This window comes from Dromiciops gliroides, chromosome 2 (assembly GCF_019393635.1).
Source record: "Dromiciops gliroides isolate mDroGli1 chromosome 2, mDroGli1.pri, whole genome shotgun sequence".
In the NCBI taxonomy this organism is placed as follows: Eukaryota; Metazoa; Chordata; class Mammalia; order Microbiotheria; family Microbiotheriidae; genus Dromiciops; species Dromiciops gliroides.
The window spans coordinates 222323204-222344754 of NC_057862.1; the positions used below are offsets into that span (position 1 = coordinate 222323204).

General features: G+C 35.9%; 1 protein-coding gene across 5 annotated transcripts in view; it reads right to left on the reverse strand.

The window, feature by feature from the left end:
* Positions 1–21551, reverse strand: part of FLRT2 (fibronectin leucine rich transmembrane protein 2) — a 127993-nt gene that overhangs the window by 100311 nt on the left and 6131 nt on the right. For 2 of the 5 annotated variants that reach the window (XM_043986495.1, XM_043986493.1), the window contains exon 2: positions 4752–4835. The exons of the other annotated variants lie outside the window; for them this stretch is intronic. The gene's annotated coding sequence lies outside the window, so the exon portion shown is untranslated. The remainder of the gene's footprint in view (positions 1–4751; positions 4836–21551) is intronic. 5 annotated transcript variants of the gene reach the window in all.

Here is a 21551-nt window from a genome sequence, read left to right on the forward strand (position 1 = left end):
ATTTCTACCTTCCCTGATCAGAATCATCACTTTCATAACCATAGGTTATGGAAATAAGTTCTATAACATATTGTTCCATATGGAACCATAAGTTAAGGGCCCTCATCACCTCTTGCCTGAACTATCATCTTCAAATTGGTTTCTCCCCCACTCCAATCCATCCTCTTTATTTTCCCTCTTAGTTCCCTTGGTTTCCTTTAGTACTCAGCTCCAATTCCACTTTCTACAGGAGGGTTTTTCCAGTTCTGTCACCAATTTATCTCTCCTCTTTTGGGATTACCTTCCATTTATACTGTATATTACTTCTACCTATCTTAGTTATTGACATGTTCTCCTCTGCATTAGAACATAAACTTGAGAGCTTAATAAATGTTTGATCACTAACTGGCAATACATGAAGATAATACAAATTGTGGAATGTCTGAGTTGAAGGGATCTTAAATATCATCCAGTCTAACCATCAATGTGAATTAGTTCAACAAATATCTAGATCAAGACCTACTATGCTCACAGCACTGGGCTAGGTTTTATCGGGTAACCAAAGATGAGTAAGACATGGGTCCCTGCCCTCAAGGGTAGAAATGTCAAACACATGGTCCACAACACTCCACAATGCCATCTGAATCAGATTAAAATGTAATTGGGAAATATTTGACAAAAAAAATATAATAGAACATTGATAATATTAATACATGGTTTTCTAAATCAATATGCAGTATGCTAGGATCCTTATTTGCTGTTTAGTGGTCCCATTTCTATTTATTTGATACCACTGCTCGAGGGGATTACTAATAAGTAGAGATGCATTTATATGCATAACTACAGGGTAATATAAATATACAAAAATGCCAGGAGACGAAAAAGAGGAGTTCAGAGGAGAAAGGATTCCTATCCAGTTTAAGGAATGAAAAAAGGTTTTAACTGGGCACTAAAAATGACTCAGAATTTCAACAGGCAATTATGAGAAGGGAAGGCTTCTTAAAGAGAAGTTAGGTTGAAGCTACATCTGTGGAGGAACTCCCTGGATAAGTAATCTAGGTTAATTTACCAAACAACAAAAAGGTAGAGCCAGTAACAAGTTTGATTGTTTTTGAGTACTGGATTGAGATGATCAGAAACATAGGAAGAATAACAATCTAGCAATGCTCTATATCAATGCTCATAACCCAGCTTAAAATATATATATATATTGATGACTTTTCCAATATAATTTGTTTCCTTTTGTAATTCTGTGTATTTATTTTACGCATGTAAAATATTACTCTGAGAAAGAGTGCATAGGTTTCACCAGACAACCAAAGGGATCCAAGGACCCCAAAGGGTTAAGAACCCCTGCTTTACAAAGGGTTTAAAGTAGGGGAAAGGGAGTTGTAGAGAGAGCAGTTAGGAGGTTATTAACACATTCCATACAAGAGGTATTGAAAGCTTGGACAAGGTGTTACAGAGAGAATGAAAGGATAATTCTTTATTATTTTGTTCACATTGACAAGATACTAGAACTGCTTGGATGGAAAAAGATGGAGAATAAGTTAAAGATGTCCTCATGGTCTCAAAAGACTACATAACTAAGAGAAGGATCATAAAACATGTATGTCAGGAAGAAGAGGTGCTTGGAAGAAGGAAGGAATAGACATGTTCAGTTTCCAACATGGTAAGGGACCCCCAGGGGTAAAATACTTGAACGGTTACATGACTATCCAATGACAATGCATAGACTTAAAAACAGTTTTTTTGGCACCTAGTTTGGGGCTTTTTCCATTTAATCACATTCCTTGAACTGAAATTCAGCTCAATTCACCAAATATCGTTTAGCCTTATACTATATAACCATGTCATGTTATGAGGGATATAGAAGAAACCATTAAGTGGTAAGATGTGTAACTGGAAGGGGACTTAGGAGTTATCTTGTCCAACTCCCTTAATTTACAAAGGAGAAAAATAGGACTCAGAAGCCAATTCACTAGATCACAATCTCTTTCTACCCCACCACTCCAAATTAAGAAATGGTCCCTGCTCTCAAGAAGCTCACAATCTTGTTATGTTTTACATTATACGAACATAATTAAAAATATATTTCTTTATGTTCTACTTAAATCCTAAGGATCATCAATCCCCTAGGGCATACAGTACAAATCTTTTATGTTGACTGAGACTGACCAGGTATCTTCTGTATGTTTTGAAAGACTTCCAATAGGTTCATGACTTCCATTAAAACTATATGAATCTGGCAGCTAGGTGGCACAGTGGATAAAGCACTGGCCCTGGATTCAGGAGGACCTGAGTTCAAATTTGGCCTTAGGCACTTGACGCTTACTAGCTGTGTGACCCTGGGCAAGTCACTTCTTAACCTTCCCACCCCCAAAAAAGCCCCACCAAGACACCAAACACTATATGAATCTGGTTACCCTTTGGGCCTTTTGTTAAGATTGCATGTATACTTTCACTGCCAAGTTCTGGAGAATGAAGCTGTGTTTTAGTTTTATGTGACCTCAATAAATGTCTGTTGATTGATCCACTGATTGATCAGCTCTTACTGGCAAAAGGTACCACCCCTTATTCATTGTTATAGTTTTTTATAGTAGCCCTACTTCACTAAGCTTTGCATATATGAGGCAATCAGTTAATTGTTTGCTAAACTGGCTTTTGAAATCAAGAATGCTAGACCTGGAAGGGACTTGGAAAGGTCAACTAGATTATCTTCATGCCTTTTGGCAAGACTTCCTTAAACCATTCCAGCAGATAGTAATCTCTTCTCCCCATTCTAAGAAATCCCAACACTTTCCCCCAGTAATCCATTCCCTAATTGGAAAAAGAAAGGAATCATGTTTATATTTAAAGAAAACAATAACAATAAAGTGAAATTTGAATCTGTGGTTTTGTTTGTTTACTTATAAAAATGTTTGCTCTTTGTGAATTTCTCTTCTCCCTTTCTGATTCTAAATCTTGCTTTGAGATGGAAGAGACTAATCTAGACAAGTCAAAGAAATCAGTATGTGCCAGGAACATACTTTTGTGGGTTGAGGAGTAATATGATATGAAAAACATTTTTGGCAACTTTGCATTGACCTTTGGTTATGCATAAGGGATACAACCAGAGGGAGCACAGAGTAGTAGGGGGCATTCCTGCCAAAAGAAATATTTCTCATGTCTTCACTGCTACAAAGATGGCTACAATTAATTCATTTATCTATCTGATTTATTTTTGGCTTCTTAATATTTTCCCCCTATGGCTGTCTTGGGACAATATCCTAATTCTTAAAAACCTGTATGGGAGAATTCCATAAAACTGAAACATTTAGAACCTTCTCCCATTTGGACATTACTCACCAGGGTTTTATAAACTTTCCCACTTTGTACCCATGGTTAGATTTTTCAGGAAGTATTTTTATGCCTGTGTATTTGTGAATCTATAAAGAGTAGACCCAAAAGAATCTCAGTAAGGGTTTCCTGAAGCTCTCATGTCTTTTTAATAAGTTAAGAGTCTCTTGACAAGTTTCATTTTTTATTGAGGTTAATGTTGTGTCAACAAGGTTAACCCAGGCCAGACCCTTGTCCTCCCATTGACTAGATCTCTTTGATGAAGTATGACTTCATCCTGGATATCAGCGAGTTAATCCCACTTTGTCTTTGAAATTCTTGAATACTTATGGCTGTTAATTACCCGAGCTGAACCCTTGGCTTTGACTTTTAATAGAAGACATAAGAGAAGGGGAGTTGGACTAGTAACTGGAGCTGAGAACAGATGGACTATACTGAGGCCCAAGACTCAACTCCCTGGAGAGAAGTCTGCACCTCTAAGCAGCCCCTCCCGGCACCACCCATTTATAAAGTATCTACTATGGGCCAATTCTTTCTTTCTCAACTGCAAATCCAAGGATGTCATACTAAGCCATGGCTACATTTGCCTATGGACCTGCTAGGCTTTTCTCAAGAAATTAATAATTAAAGAATGTGAGCAGGCAGTGAGTTGTAGTAGGTAGAGTGTACAATGAACCAATAACTAGGAAACCTCTGTTGTAACCTAAACTTCTGTGTCATTATATAGAAAAGGCATTTATGCTCTAGACTTCAATTTACCCATCTGTAAAATGAGAAAATTAGAATAAATGACCTCTAGAATTCCTTCTAATTTTATGAACATAAAGGAAGAAATTTTTAAGGAGATTGTTTTTTTGTTTTTGTTTTTACTGAAAAACAAAGTACAATGGTAGTGATTTTTTTTAAATAAAGAGTTGAACTTGGATTGAAAAGGCCTATTTCCAAGTCCTGGTTCTGTCAATTACCAACTGTGCAACACTGGACAAGTCACTTACTCAAACTCTGGGCTTCCACTTCCTCATCTATAAAATAAGATTGGACTAGATAATCTCTAAAATTTATTCCAGGTGATTCTGTGTGGAATCCTCATTTTACATTTGATGAAACCTTGAGCCCAGAGACATTAAGTGAATTGACCAAAGCCACCCACACAGTATGGATAACTACAGGCAATGTTTGAAAGCAAGTCCTAGCATTCCAGAATTGATTGTCCGCCCCCCCTCCCCATTTTGCTTTGTTTATGTAATCCTATGGTGACTCTTGAGTTTCAAATGAATTTCAGTTTAGCAAACATTTACTCAACATCTACTTATCTACTAGGCAGTGAAAAAGAGACAAAGAAAATAAAACAAGGGCTCTGCCCTCACCAAAGAGACAATCAACAATTATACAAATTTGAATACAAATGCAGGTGAGAAGTACAAAGTGCTTACTTCAAAAGATTGATGTTATCTATTCCATTCACTGTTGGAAGTCCCCAATCCCTTCATGCCTTAGTAAACAGTCTTCAAGAGTTTCTGTGGCCGAAAAAAAAAAAAAATCATAGCTCTAAGGCTGAAAGTGACCTCAGAGATCATCCAATCCAACCCCCTCATTTTACAACTAAGGAAACCTGAAGCCCAGGAAGTGCAAGTGACTTGGCCAAGGTCATAGAAGCTATAAATAGCATAGGAGGGATTTCAATCCAATCTTGTCACCAGAATGGGTGCTCTCTTTCTACTGTGTTACAGTGTTTTGCCTCCCATTGGCTAACCTTGTTATGAGTCACTCCAACTTTGTTGAGCACCCCCCACCCCCCAATATGTTTAGGCTGGGCTTTCAAATAAACACTCCAGGGGCAGGGACTTGAGCACCACAACTCCCTGTTCCCGAAATTGTCTTTTATTTATTGTATATATTTTGCATATACTCATATGTGTATATGTGATATTACCCTGATAAAGGAAAGAACTTTTGTTTTACCTCTTTATCATCAGCACATAGAATATAGTATCTGATACATAATAGGCAGTAAAAAAAAAATAATTATTGGTTAATTATTTGACAGATTTTTGTGGGAGCATAGTGTAAGGAAAGGGGATAAAGATGGGAAACAAAGAAATGTAGCTAGATCTTTAAATTCCCAGCTGAATTTAGACTTTTAATGTGGCAGGCAATAAGAAACCATTGGAGGTTCTTAAGCAGGGGAGAGGAAGAGAAAGGGGGGAGGAAAGAGAGAGAGGAAAACAGAGAGAGATTAGAAAAAAAGAGAGAAATGTAACCTGAGTATCTTGGGAAATGTTTTCAATAGAAAAAGGAAAATTGAGGGAAGGAATAATTTTTCCCCGGGAAAGGTTAAATAAGTTTTGCTTTGGACATGATGAATCTGAGGTGCTAAGGAGACATTTATGGTGATGAGTGGCTTCAGAGGTCTCTTCCAGTTCTAGGTTTACAATCCTATGTGTAGCAAGAAACTCAAAATACAGGTCTGGCAATTAGGAGAGAAGTTAATGTAGATGACATTAAGGGTAATTCTAACAAGGAGTGACCTAAATGAAAGTGACTAATAATTACTATTTACACAATTTTGTCTTCCACAAGTTTAAAAAAGAATGGAGAATGTGATACATTGTAGAGCTGTTAAAGGTAAGGAGTAATGAATTTAATTTAATTCAGCCAAAATTTATGTGGTGCTTTCTGTGAGAAGATCAGGGTAGTAGGTACTAGGAAAGATACATATTTTGTTTGTTTGTTTTTTTGGCGAGGCAATGAGGGTTAAGTGATTTGCCCAGGGTCACACAGCTAGTGTCAAGTGTCTGAGGCTGGATTTGAATTCAGGTCTTCCTGAATCCAGGGCTGGTGCTTTATCCACTGCTCCACCTAGATTCCCAGAAAGATACATGTTTTATATAAAATAGAATCCCTGTCCTCATGGAGTTTAGACCTTGTTTTGTATGTGAATGTTTTTAAATTCACAAATAAAATACATTAAGATTACAAAAAAACCCAACCATATGTTATCTTTTTTTTTTTAATTGACAAACATCAGCATAAATATCCTTGACTAGGTTTGTTTCCCCCGGGGAAATTTGAAATATTTTAAATTCTCAGAATAATGAATAGTGTAAAGAACCTAGCAAGTTGGAGTTGCAAGTTTTGCAAAATTCTAAGTGTCTTACACAATAAAAAGTATGTGTTGACTAATTTTGGTCATCAAGGTTTAGTGATAAGACTCCAACTCAATTGAATCCAGTTCTTTGGACTTTAAAAAAAAAAATCTATATGCTTGGCAAGAATGCAAGTTTTGCCACTGTAATCAAAGAACCCATGGTTTTCTGGGAATGACATAATTTGTCCTTTTCAAATAAGAAGTTTTCAGGATTATGGAGGAACAGAACAATATTAACTAACATTTATATGACACTTTGAGGTTTGTAAAAATGTTTTCAATACTTTGTTTCATTTGATGCTCAATAAAGTACTACAAGTAAGTATTATAGGTATTATCTTCATTTTACAGAGGAGAAAACTTAGGCTTTTGGAGAGACTGAGTTGCCCAGAATGGGCAAATCTATTGTCTTAGGTAAAATTCAAATCCAGTCTTACAGACTCAAAAATCTTTTAGATAGGGGGCAGCTAGGTGGAGCAGCAGATAAAGCACTGGCCCTGGATTGAGAAGGACCTGAGTTCAAATCCGACCTCAGACACTTGACACTTACTAGCTGTGGGACCCTGGGCAAATCACTTAACCCTCATTGCCCTGTTTAAAAAAAAAATCTATTATGTATCCCATTACTATACAGGCTTTATATGAGGGGGAAAGGGAGCTATACTTCCATTAGATACTCTTGATGATTTGGGTTATTCATGCTAATTCAAAATCAGTAAGCATAATGTCTAAGTACACAGTCTTTGTTAATATATCAAAAAATGAAGATGAATATAGATGAAGTCGTTGATATCTATACCATCTTTACCACACTTAAAGGAAATTCATTTGGAAGAAGACTGGAATTACAGGGAGGGCAAGTTTCACTTTAATATAAGAAAATTTCTAACAGTTATTGCTCACCATAAATACAATCAACTGCTTTATGAGACTGTGAAGCTCATCACCACTAAAGGTGTCTAAACAAAGCACTAATAAGCACTCATCAAGGATTCTTCAGAAAAGATTTATGGTGTAGGTAGAAAGTTGAAAGTAATTTTATACTTGTAGAAATCATATTCTATGAGTCTCCTCAGCTTGAGGTTTAAGACCAGATCAGGAATCACCTTGAATGCCAACCTAAAGATTTTAGTCTTTCCTGGTTTTGCCTATATAGGCAAAGGGGGCCATTGACGGCTTTTGTTTCATTGCCGAATAATATAACAAAACTACTATTTTATGATGATTGTTCAGGATGGATTAGAGTATCTAAGCAAAAATCCACTTAAAAGGTTATGGTAATAGCATGACCAGAACTGTAGTAGTATGGGTGGAAAGGAAAGGCAAATACTGGTGCCAAATTTCATAGCAAAGATAAATTAGACTTTAAATTATTCTGGGGCTATTTTAATGGCATTACATGGTAAAATGGGCAGTTTCAGGTTTATTCACATGAGAAACATTTGTGAGTGAGAAATCATATGGACCAAATGTTCTGGTCCCACTCAATTTAACTGTACTCCCACTTATTCAGCTAGAAACACTATAAAATTTACCTAAATTGTAAACAATGCCAAAATGTGGGTGTCAAACCTAAAAATACTCAAGAGAAACAGCCATTTACAATGCCACTCAACCAGAGTAGGAGGTAAATACATCAGCCAATATCCTGATGAAAACCTCTGTAGGGAATAACCTAAATAGGAAAAAAATAAAAATACACACACACACACACACACACACACACACACACACACACACACACACACACTGCCTTAACTCTTCTCATCCTGGATCTGAAGCTTCATAACTAAGTTATAAAAGACTTATATATACAACACAGGAATCTGGCAACAAGAGGACTTTGAAGCATATTAGAAGGAAGTGAACCAATTAAGAATCAGATTGCTTAATTTAGGTGGCAATAGATAGTAATAAATAAATGGAGATAATCAAGTCAGATAATAATAATAGCAATAATAAAAACCTAAATTATCATCTCAGAAGCCTTGGCAAATAATGACCTCTATCTTGGAAATTCAACTCTTATGCACGAATATAAGAATGAATACAATAGTAGAAGGCACAAGAAGAAGGAACTGCACAGAAGTGAATCTAAAATCAAGAACAGTGCATATCTTAAGGGTGAAGTTTTATTATATAGAGACATACATTTTCCTTATATAATAGTATCAACAGTGAGTATTTGGATAATATTCTTGCCTTATGAGGACCCACTTTCTTGATAAACTCACATATTTATCAAAGGAAAAATCAGGTCCATTTATACCATACTCCATTACAAAGTGGTTCAGTTGATGATTCTATCTTTGTACAGTTTTACTGTTATGTTGATTTTAGTGTCTGACTCTCCATGACCCTGTTTTGTTTGTTTGTTTGTTTTTTGATAAAGATATCACAGTGGTTTGCCATTTCCTTCTCCAACTCATTTTACAGATGAGGAACTGAGGCAAACAAGGTTAAATGACTTGTCCAGGGTCATATAGCTAGTGTCTGAGACTGGATTTGAACTCCAGTCCTCATGATTCCAGGACTGACACTCTGTCTACTGTACCACCTCACTGCCTTACTTTTGGACAGTGGCCATCATATCCACAGAGAAATGTGATAAAGTTGAAATCAATCACTTTAACTACTTCTCTGTAGAACTCTACAGAGATTATACAGAGAATTGACTGTACATTAATTGTAAACCTACTAAAACAATATTCTGCCTACTACAGGTATCTGGGCAGCACAAGGGAGTAAGGAATAACTGAGTTCACATCCAGCCTAAAACACTTCTTAGCTGTGTGACACTGGGCAAGTCACTTAACCATTGTCTGCCTCAGTGTAAATAATAGTTCCTACAAGCTAGGGTGTTGTGAGGATAAAATGAGATAATATTTGTAAAGTGTTTTCTATATCTATAAGTACTAAATAAATGTTAATTCCTATCCAGAAGCTTTTACTGGGATTGAAAAGATGCTAAGGCTGTATACTATTTTGAGACTTGCGGTAGTACATAATTCCCATTTTGAAGAAGGAAAAAAAAAAATCTCAAAAATAACTTGGTTCATCCATGAGCCAAAAGCTACATCAGGAATAGAATCTAATGCTGTTTGTTATTAGTTCCACTTTTAACCATTATGTGTGTGTGTGTGTTTGTGTGTGTGTGTGTATGTAAGGAATTCCTTATATGAAAACTCTCATCAACGTACATTGGTAAATATCCCTGATTTAGTACATAATTCATCACTAGTGTACTCCCTATGACAGAAAGCAGTCAAGAGATATGTCAAAATAACAGCTAGTGTCAGAAATTAATCATTAAATGGCAACACTATTACATCTCTGCCTGAATGCATGGTCCATGGACATACAAACACAGGTGGATTGTAAAATAATGGCGGCTCCTATTCATGTGACATTTCTAGATGGCAGTACAAATATTATGATGTCCATTTGAAGTAATTAGGGCTCAAAGTGGTTAAGTGACTTGCCTAGCATCACACAGCTAATTAAATTGTATAGTCAGAACTCTTCTCTAGGAACCCAGATTCCTAATTCCTTTACTCTAGGTATCTTCCCTGAACAGCTGGATGCTTCTAGACCATATTTATGTGGGGTGGGGCACTAAGGGGAAACTTAACATTATGAACAAGTCTTAGTTCCAATAAAGTTAATAGGCTCATATAGGTCCCTTTGAAAGCTGTCAGTCGAGGGACATGTCTTATCAATAAAAAAAAACATTTGCCTGTTTGTCTCAATTCCCTTATATAAGGATGCCCATAAAGTTATGGGAATGCCACCAGGTAGTTGTCGGCTCTGGTAGCACTACATCTTTTATCATTCCCTGGAATTGTAGAAAGTAACAAAAGGAATGAAACATATTAAAAGATGTAAATTATATCTATTCTTAGGTTTTTTATGATCTGGAGGACTCTGGTTCCTCAGGTATCTACCTAAGAAAATATAATTGACTAAGAAAAAATCAATAATAAGAAAACTGAAAGAAAACATTTTTAAAAACGTCAATAAATACTATATCTAATATCTAATACATATCTAATTATATGTTATAATTACATACATTGCATACAATATAATTATATATTAACTTATACACAATACATATAATTATACATATTAAGTTTTTTTTATATATAATACATGTAGTATAATTATATTTTTAACTTTTAGTAATAATGTCAGTGTGAAGGGTCCACTAGTTACCACAAAAGACAGTAGACAGTACACCATACGTATTTTATACTTTTGAATTCTAGTAAAGTATATATAAGGCTGACTCTCCATCCAAAGATATGCCATGGTTTAAATTTAACTATCTAGGCATTCAACCATGTTGGGACAGAGATCTACTTAAATCAGAATTTTATTCAGTGCCAAGATACATTACTAAGAGGATAAACTATTTCATCTTCAGGGTGGCAAATGAATTGTCTCATGAGTGGTTTGGAAGGTTTGATTCTAATCAGGGATGAGTTAATAATACAGAAGTGGGAGGGTTGGATTTCTTAGATACAAGCATCTAGTTGATGGTACTGATGGGGGGGAATCTCTGAGGGTACTGACTATACTTTGCCAGGGGCCTTATGTTCTTCCACCAAGAGTCCAGACCCCAAACCTGTAACCTGTGAAGACCCATTCATAACAGTGATTTGATTAAATTGAGTAACATTTCCTAAGTCTTCTTTACCTCCAAACATACCCAATCTTTAAACTCCAAATGGCTTGGGAAACACTCTGAAAATAAGAGTGGGGTGAATGAACTTAGTTATTCTTTTTTTTTCCAACAACAAACAAAACTGAAGTTGACCTGCATTCCAGGGAGATGACTGAGAGAAGAACACAGTTGCTATCTACATTCCATTCCTTCCACCACTTGCCAGTTTGAACTAGAACACAGTTTTCCAAATAATTGTGATGACCCTGCTATGCTTTACAGGAGAATTAAAGGAATGCATTATTTCATATTGGGATAATTAAAGCTTAGATCCATTTTGTTGATTTAAAAGCTACCTCTGAGGAGTGTAAGTGGCTTACACATGGAACTGCAGCAAAGTATTTGGTTTACAATATCCACTTTTGTTAGATCCATGATTCTCAGTTGACACATCTCTTAATTTCTTGGCCCATCAAGATACTGAAAGCATCATCTGAAAGCTTGATTTCTCTCCACCTCTCCCATTGTGGAATTCATTTAAAATTTTTAAAAAGTAGCTCCTAATTCTGGAGCCAAATTTCTAGAAGACTAAATATCTGTTAAATGTATTGTAGTCCCATTACATAGGTTGAAAACTCATCATCCCAACTTTTATCCTATCAACTTTGCATGCTACAGTGGCAAGGAAGTCCATTTCTCAGAGATGTTGTAGCACTTAGATCATTTAAAAATGACTTGGGGGAAATCAAATGTTAAAAAAACAAAAACCAAAAACATTTCCACATTAACTAGATGCTTCTGTCTCCACCATTACATAGGTAGAACAAAAGTAAAATTATGTAAAATTATATAATTATGTAAGCTTTATACAAGCTTATCACTTAGTCCCATACTATCCTTTTAATAAAAAAAAATATCTTGGGTGTAGTTGGATATGAATGAACTAGAATTCCCAAAGATAAAAAACTTGCAACTGAATCTGATCTTTAAGAAAATTACTTTGGGTGGATGAACAAATAAAAATCATTTTCTCCAATGCAAAGTTTCAAGCAAAGAAATGGTGACAGGAAGCATTCATGGGGAAAGGACAGACTTTTGAATACAATAATAATAGTAATAACTAACATTTATACAGTGATTTTAAGATTTATAAAGCACTTTACAGTATTATCTCATTTTATCCTTACAACAACCCTGAGAGATAGGTGCTATTATTGTTCCCATTTTTCAGTTGAGGAAACCAAGGCAGACAAAGGTCAAGTGACTTGACCAGAGTCACACAGGCACTAAGTGTGTTTGAGGCAGGATTTGAACCCAGGTCTTTCTGACTTCAAGTGAAACATTCTATCAACTATGTCATGTTAGTCGCCTCATAATAACCCAGCAGAGCTATGATAAATGTATATCCACAAAGGACTAAGTAAAGGAACCTTCATTTTATTGTTATTGTAATTGCTGCCATCATCCTCTTATGGTATCTAAGAATGTTTTCTCAATGGAACTAGAGAGTATCTTGCTAACTTCAAACTCTGACTCAAGGCTTATGTGTGGAATAAGTCTTGATTTTTTTTTTTTAAGAACCTCCTTTGTCACTCTTTCCCCTACCAAACTAACATATATCCACTATGCCAATTGGGCCATTTATGCCCATGAGCAAAGATCATATCCTTCTTACAAGTTCATTTTTGTAGGAAAGATGGGAGAGTCAAAATAAACAATCTGAGAATAAATGACAATCACAACTCATAAATAAAAGGTAACAAGGTTTGTAGTGAGAACTGGTTAAAGAATTTTTAATCTAGAAAAGACCTCAAATATTACCTACTCCAATGCTTCAAGAGTGAGAGACATCATTTTACTGAAATATCAGGTGTGCATTTATGGTCTTAACTATGTTTATTCAGGATCTCACCCGCTTTTTCCAACTTATATTTTGACTGAATGTCCCTTTGTATTCTCTCCTACCTCTGATCCCCCTTTTATTCTACTACTAGATTATTTTTTTTTCCTTGTACATACATCTGATCATTTCATTCTCTGTTTAAAATATTCAATGGCATCTTATTACCTACCAAAGCCTAGACTCAGCCAATTCAAAATTCTCCATGGCCTGGCCCTGCCCTTACATTTCCATTCTTAATTAAAACCACTCCTCTCCCATCTGTGTTACATTTCTGACAAACTAAACACCTTGCTATCCTATTATCTCTTGTATGCATTTGCTATATCTATATCTATATATCTTTTCTATATCTATAGCTTTACTCTCCTATGATTGGAAATATGTCCCTCCTTCCCATCTCTGCCTTTTAAAATCCTACTTATCTAACAAGACCCTGCTCAAATGCCAACTCCTCCAGGAAGTCATCCCTGATCCCCTTTCTCTCATCCCCTTAGCTAAAATTTATTGTTCCCTCCTTTGACCTCAGATAGCCTTTTGAAATGTTTTCCAGTCTCATACTCCATTCTGCACTATAGTTACTGCTTATTTATTATAGCATATTAGATATTTGTGTATGCCTTGAAGTAACTATGAGAGTATATACCACTTAAGGGCAGGAATCCCATCCTATCCTTGTATCTTCTCCTAGTACCACCATGTACTTTAGACATAATAGAAGATGATAGAATGGATTCATATACGCATCAAGTTTTCCACCCTCTAGGAATGTCTTAGATTTTTGTTTATTTATAGTGTCAGTAGGACCAATCTAGAATTTTAATGACCAAAAAAGACCAAAAAAACCTCAGAAGCAATACAATACAGTGGAAAGAGGTCCATGGTACATAAAGGACCGCTTGAAAGGAACTAGATTGATACAGAATCAGAAAAATGGGGGTTCAAATCCTAACCCTGCTAGTCCCTTAATCTCTCAGGGCCTGAATTTCCTCACCTGCAAAACCAGGAAGTTCTACTAAATGATCCCTATGGACCTTTATAAAACTAAATATTATACTCTGATTTTATAGCTATAAAGAAGGAACAGAATGGAAAATAACACATGAAGACCCTAAGTGTGTAGTAAGGAGGCGTGGGCCTCCTTACACATGGGAGAAGAATGGTTTGGATTAAGGTTAGAAAGGTAAGGGCAGTATGGGGCCATGGAGAATTTTGAATTGGCTGAGTTTAGGCTTTGGTAGGTAATAAGATGCCATTTGGCCCAATGGGAAAATTAGATTTGGAGTCCAAAACACCTGGGTTCAAATCCTGACCCTGCCACTTAATATCTCTATGACCTTGGGCAAGTGACTTAATGTCTGAGCCTCAGTTTTTTCATTGGTGGAAAGAGTGGCTTGGGAAAAGACATCATTAAAAGTACCTTCCAGCTGTAAACTCTTATGATCCTAAAATCTACAACTCAATACCCCATGAGGTGTATTGAGCAAGTAGATTAAACTCCTTGAGTCTCAGTAGTCTCACCTATAAAATGGGAATAATATTTTTACTCTCACTACATGCAGGATTGTTGTGACCATGAAATAAGATAGTGAATGTAAATTGCTTTGTAATCCTAAATGCTATATAAATGTGTAATTCTTATTATTACAGGTTAATGCCTTGGTCGACCATAAAACTTCTCAGGCTATAACGGATATCTCCCTACCAATGAGTCTTAGGGACCTATAGGATTTTTGATTGTTTGTGGTTTTATAAGAACGCTTTTTTTTTTTTTACAGAAATGCCTGTCATGTTCTTTTATAGTCAGACCATTTAAAAGCAATAACAGCAGACACTTTCCTCCCTTCGTAATGGTTACTTTGTTATACAGCATTGCCACAGCAAAAGGTGCTGAAATTAATTTTGTCAAACTGTGAAAGTAATTTCTCACATAAAAATATACTACAATCAGCCAGAAACATTTTACAATTTGCTGCTAAAGAGCAACTAAAAAAAAAAAAGATAAAGAAACTTCATACCATACCACAACCAAGTACCAGTGTGAGCTATTGGAAACGACATATATCAATTTGATATGAGTGCCATGTGTGTGCAGATTGTGCACTCACCATGAATTGCATAACGTAGGTGGCCCCATGTATTCTTCATCTCAAAAGTTAAGCACAAGGGGCAGCTAGATGGCATAGTGGATAGAGTAGCGGCCCTGGATTCAGGAGTACCTGAGTTCAAATCCAACCTCATACAATTAACACTTACTAGCTGTGTGACCCTGGGCAAGTCACTTAACCCCAATTGCCTCACTAAAAAAAAAAAAAAAAAAAGAATATAAAAAAGTTAAGCACAAGGCAAGGTATACAGTTGGTGTTTAATAAATGGTGTGGGTAAAAGGTTTTGAAATATCTGAGACTTAAATTCTTCCAAAGGCCCAAATATATGCCTATTTAAAAAGAAGGAAAAAAAATATAAACATCTATAACATCTATAGAAGAATTCATTGACACAGTATACTAAATCCATATGTTTTTTTTTTTTTCCCCAGGAGTGCATAAAAAGTGAGGAAGTAACTGTGGAATACATCTATGTCCAACAGTGAATGCATCAGCCAGATAGAGAGCCTCTATGAATGGGTCAGTATTAAATCAGAGTCAAGCACTGGAAGATGTAGCCAGAGCAGTAAAAATTTAGGCTGGTTTTCTCTAAAAATGAAAATTTCTATAACGAGATTTTTTAAACTCTGTGAAAAGTGCTCTTTGAACTCTTCCTATCTTATTTTCCAAAATCATTTTTTAAAAAAGGAAAAGTTCCCTACATACTACATTTTTACAAAGCTACTTTTAAAAGATAAAACATGTTAATAGCAAGGCTGAAAATATCAGCCCGCATTTTCAGGGAACTTGGAGCATTTCATCCAAAGAGGTCCCGTGCAGGCAGGCAGCAATGCTTTATGAATCCACTCACAATAAATCAGTCTCAATTCCTGAAAATGATCCAAACTCTCACAGGAAGGAAAAGGACTGTCTTCCCACATGACAAGTGCCAGGCTCTCTCTCTAAAAATACTGAACTGGCCTCAGTCACACTTGTTCACTGTAATGCTAACTTTCTTTAGTCAAACTGTGAAAGTAATTTCTTTCTGTGAAATAAACTAATTACAAACCCTCCTCTAGGCCCTTACACACAAACACACAAACACACCCTGTGCTATAAAGCAATAATTGCAGGTTAAATGGATAGATGCAATCCTTAGAATGAGTTTTATGGCAAAAATTTTAAATCATATCACTTACATGTTATGTCAAGTGAGTCAGTGAGAATTTATTAAGTACTTACTATATGTCAGACACCATGCTAAGCACTAGGAATATAAATACAGGTCAAAAAGAAAAGTCCCTGCCCTCAAGTAGTTTACAGTCTAATGGGCAAAATCAACACACACACACACAACAGAGCTAAACAGGCAAGGAAGGGGATGGGGAGGTACCCATGTGGGGACATCATGGAGAAATTTTGAGAGTCAGAAGACAGCTAGAAGAATAAAGGACTAAGCATGGCTGTTCTGGGTACTTCCTCAAAATGGAGGTTCCAAGAGTACTTGCAGGTGGCAGAGGGATATGCCAGGGTGAGATAATCATATAGACAAGTAGAAAGAGTGTGGTGAACAGATGAAACTGGAAGACCATTGCTCTATTCACATTCTTTGGCTTATCTGGTATGTTACCCGGGGAAAGTCATTTTATTTTGGGGAGGAGGGATGGCTATGATTTCTCATCTATAAAAAGAGGTTATTGGTCTAGACGCCTTGCTACTCTGAAATTCTGCTCTATGTGTGTTAATTTCTATAGACATTGCTCCAACACCCAATTACCAATACAATTATTGAATTTCTAAAATGTAAAATTGTTTAGAACTCACTTAGAAAAGCAGAACCTGTTTATTCGAATTTGGAAGATAGAGAGATTTGATTATGCCTTTTAAACTAAATATGTTACAACATGATCACCTTTTCTGAGAATCTCATGCCTTCAGTTACAATCCAATTCAACAAACATTTATCAAGCACCCCTAATATACAAGACACTGTGCTTTATGCATGACCCTCAAATGAGTAAGATTTAGTTGCTCTTGTGTTCCAAAGAAACACGGAGAAGGCACCTTCTACCTTCTTTATAGAGGTGGAATAATTTGGGTGTGGAATACTAGACACAGACACACAGATACAAACACACACACACAAAACCCTGAAGCCTTTTTGAAGTGTTAGTGAAACAACTTTTTTTTTCCTTTGTTAATAAAGAATGGCTCTCTGAAGGAGGGAAGGGGAAGGAACACACTAGGAAATAGAGGTGATAGAAAAACAAACTATCAATGAAACGTACTTTTAAAAAAATGATATAGTTGCCTAGCTCTCAAGTATCCTCAAATCAAATAGGAATAATGATTATGGCATACCATAGAGTACAAAATTTCTAAAATTTAAATTGATAAGTTAAACATCAAACTTATTTAGATTTACTTCTCGATATTTCCATATGTAGAAATACAGCATAGTGGAAAGACCACTATACAACTAGGAGTCAAAAAACTAAGCTTTCCTCTAAAATCCCTTCTCACCTTAGGATTCTGTATTACCTTGTCACTGTGAATTTTTTAGACCATCATTTAACCTACCCATGCCTCAGTTTCCTCTTCAGGAAAATTAGAGAATAAAAATTTGCTCTATACCTAAGGTTGGTGAAAGAAGAACACTAGATGAATCCACTTTGGAATGGGAAAGACGATAATGTTTTTTGCGGGGCAGGGCAATGAGGGTTAAGTGACTTGCCCAGGGTCACATAGCTAGTAAGCATCAAGTGTTTGAGGTTGGATTTGAACTCAGGTCCTCCTGAATCCAGGGCCAGTGCTTTATCCACTGTGCCATCTAGCTGCTCAAGATGATAATTAAGTGGAAGGTATTTTATGTATCAGAATTCCAGGGGGTTGATGGGCTCACATGACCACTCCTTCTCTACCCAATTCTTATATATGCCTTTCCATTCAGTTTTCTATATAAGATACCCCTAACACAAAAAAAGCCTTCTTTTGGATATTTTCATATTTCATGGATACTAGTACTGTACCAGAGTTTTCCATCTGTTACTGCTCTCTATCAGTACAAGATGAGCCCACCTCCTTTCCCAGCCAGATATCCCCAGACACTGTCCAATCCCTCAACCCTCCTTAGGCCCTGTTCACTGTAGCTGCTTGATAAATACTAATTGAAAGGCATTACATTTTAAAATCCTTTATCTTCCAATGCTTAGCACAGTTCCTGGCATGTAGAAGGAAGGCATTAATAAATGCTAGTTGATTGATTCATTTCTCAGAAGATCACTGGAATCTCAAAGGATCAGCAGATTTTCTCCACTCCTCCAAGTTTCTCAACCTGCTTTTATCCCAAAAAGAGGTGAGTATTTTAATGTTCCACTTCTAAATCAGTTGGTCCTATTATTCATAATCAAAGACATATAACGAATGCATGGATCAAATCATAGAGCAATAGGTTCAGGAACCATCACTTTACTCCAGTGGGCTGGGACGTTACTTGTGAAAGAAAGTGACATGAATAGCCAACTGGACCTGGAAATGACACTTGGTAATGAACCTATTTCAGGAGGCACAAGGTCCTAATGCTTTCCATTTAGCCATGTGACCTTTGCTGACTTTAATGGACAATATATTTCTGAGCTATTTTCAGGAGTACCTGTACACTTTGTTTTAATGATTGCTAAAGGTGAAGATTTCAATGTTCTGAGGCCTAATGGCTTCTATTCACTTTCTGGCCTGCTCAATTTATTTCAAAGTTTAAAAACCAAAGCTCTCTAGTTCAAATGGGAGTTTCTTTCCTCTATATCTTGAAAGTACTAATAAACAGAACTGAAATACGCTAAATGGTCTGTGAACTGTGGGAATATGAACTCACTGTCCATGTCATTTTACATTTTCCTATATAAACAACCTGGAAAAAATAGATGTGGTTTGGACAATGTGTTGGGACATTGAATACCTAATGGCTATCACTAGATTTTTTTTTTTTAATAACTGAGGCCTTTAACCCATGACTGTCAAAAATAATTACTCCCGTAGTATATCAGCAGAATAGCCCACTAGTATTTGAGAATTATGAATGTAGCCTTTTGACTTCTCAAATCATGTAAGGACATTCTCTTTGACCTTCCTGCACATAGTCTCTATAACAATGACATTGTCTTCTTGAATGAGGCAAATGATATTTGGCTGTGCATACTTCTGCATAAATAGCAACCCTTCTCCCCTCCACCCCCACCCCTACTCCCATTAAATTAAGCTAGAGGCAGTACTTGAAAAATAAATAAATAATGTGGTTCCAATTCGCTGCAAAAGGTGCAGGAGGCTAGTCAGTGGCAGGCCTGCAACCAAAAGACTCCTTTTAGAAAGATGTCTTACAGGACTTTTTCTGCATCATTAACTCTTCTGGGATCCTGAACATAACATGATGAATTTCCTTAAGAAAGTAACCACTGTTTGGTTTTGATTCACTTCAAAGAATCAGAGCAGAAGGAATCAAAGAAATGCAAAGACCAGTAGATGTGAAAATCATCAAGGAAAAAGGAATCATGAAGGTTCTAACAGATTTTGGCCATCTACTGAAAATACCAAAGATTATTTTTTCTAATACAGTGTTTTTACTGTTTCATGCAACTGAAGTAAGTCTCTGTATTCAGCTTAACAGAGGATATTTTTATTACAATATTTGTGTCATAGCTGCTTTTAAAAAAATGAACCTTATTTAAAATCTTGAAAAGGCACTCTGTCTACTAATGGTTCTGGGGGTGCTTTTTTCCCCCATGAAAAGAAGACAGTTAATTGGAGGGACGAGGTCACCCATTGCTGAAGAGAGAAGAAAGAAGCTAATAGTTCCATTTGTGCCACTCTTAAAAATAATAACCTAACATTTATTTTTTAGAAGAAAAATATATTTTCACAAAGGAAATGTAATTTGGGAGGGGTAAAGGAGGAGGCTAGGACATAATAATGGCCATTTTATTTTTCTTTTAAAATTGTTCCATAAATGTTCTGAGTACAACCTACACCATGGGAAATAAGAACCCTCCCCAAATTCCATATTCCCAAATACCAGTGTATCATAAACCATCTGGAAAATGTCAGATAATGGTATCCACCTACTTAACAAATGAAGTAAACTTTGTCTTCCATTTCCATTCAGAATCATCAGCTAAACTTGAAATTTCATTTGAATACAAATAGAAGACAAAACTTTTTTAAGAAACAAGTTTTAAAAGTTTCCTAAAAGAGACCTGTTTAAAGACATCCCATTCAGACTCTAACTTTTACTTGAAATCTCTCACACACAGAACTTAAACACAAATACTCTGGTAAATATGTATCTATGCATATGGATGCATGGATGAATAAGTATATAATATAATAATGTATAATTTATAAGTTTCTGTTCTCAATATATGTCTAAAAGTTGTGTGGTCTTTATGTTAGTACTTAGAGGTAATAAAAATTTCAATTATATTAAGCTGGATTGTATGCCTTAAATCAGCTGTACTCAAACAACTCTTATTAAAATTGCACAGCATTAACGTTTTATTTATGTTGAACATATTATGAATGCTACATGGAGTAACCATTTAGTAGCTCCTGTCTTATCAGATAACATTTTTAATGCCCTTGTTAAATATTATTACCCATCCTGGATTGTCTGCTTAGGAAACCTAAGCATGCATAGAGACAAAGCATTGCATAGTCTGCTTTCTGTGTGATTCTGGGCTTTGGAAAAGAAAGGGGGGAAAAAAACAATGACTGTTCACTTCTCACAGATAGAGGTCACTAATGGACTGATTTTGAATCACTGTGGAAGAAGCCACAAAGTTATAAAAGTAATCTAGTGAAAAATGTATTTGAATTGAGATTAAAGAAGAGACACTAAGAGATGATTATACCCCAAAGAATACCACCTGAATGAAAAGAATATGTTGTTTGGCCTTCTCCAACCTTCTAAATTGAAAGCTAACCACAAGAGAAGTTTAAGGGACTTACAATGTTTAAATTTCAGATACTACCCATTACAGAAGTTCTTTTGTAAAGAAAAAGATTAAAAAGTCAAACTTGAACAGATTTTCACATTGGTTATCTTCTATTTAAGACTTCCCAGGCTTAAATATTCTTGATTCTTCCTTGAAACCATACCCTATGTAATATAGTTTCCAACTGGGAAAGTATAAAGTTGCTTTAGGGAGATATATCTAAATCCTAAATCAACCTATCCATTGGGCCAGAATATAAATGTAACAGTCAACAGGGCTCAAATTAGATCCAGACAGTCAAATTCAAACTCAGATAAGCTCAAATCATCTAAAATACAGCATACCGGAAAAACCTGGACTTCCTTTGGATGTAGTGGGCAACTCAGAGTGGTGTCATTTAGAAATTTGCTTTATGGTATTAGAAACATCACCTGAAATATTGAAAACT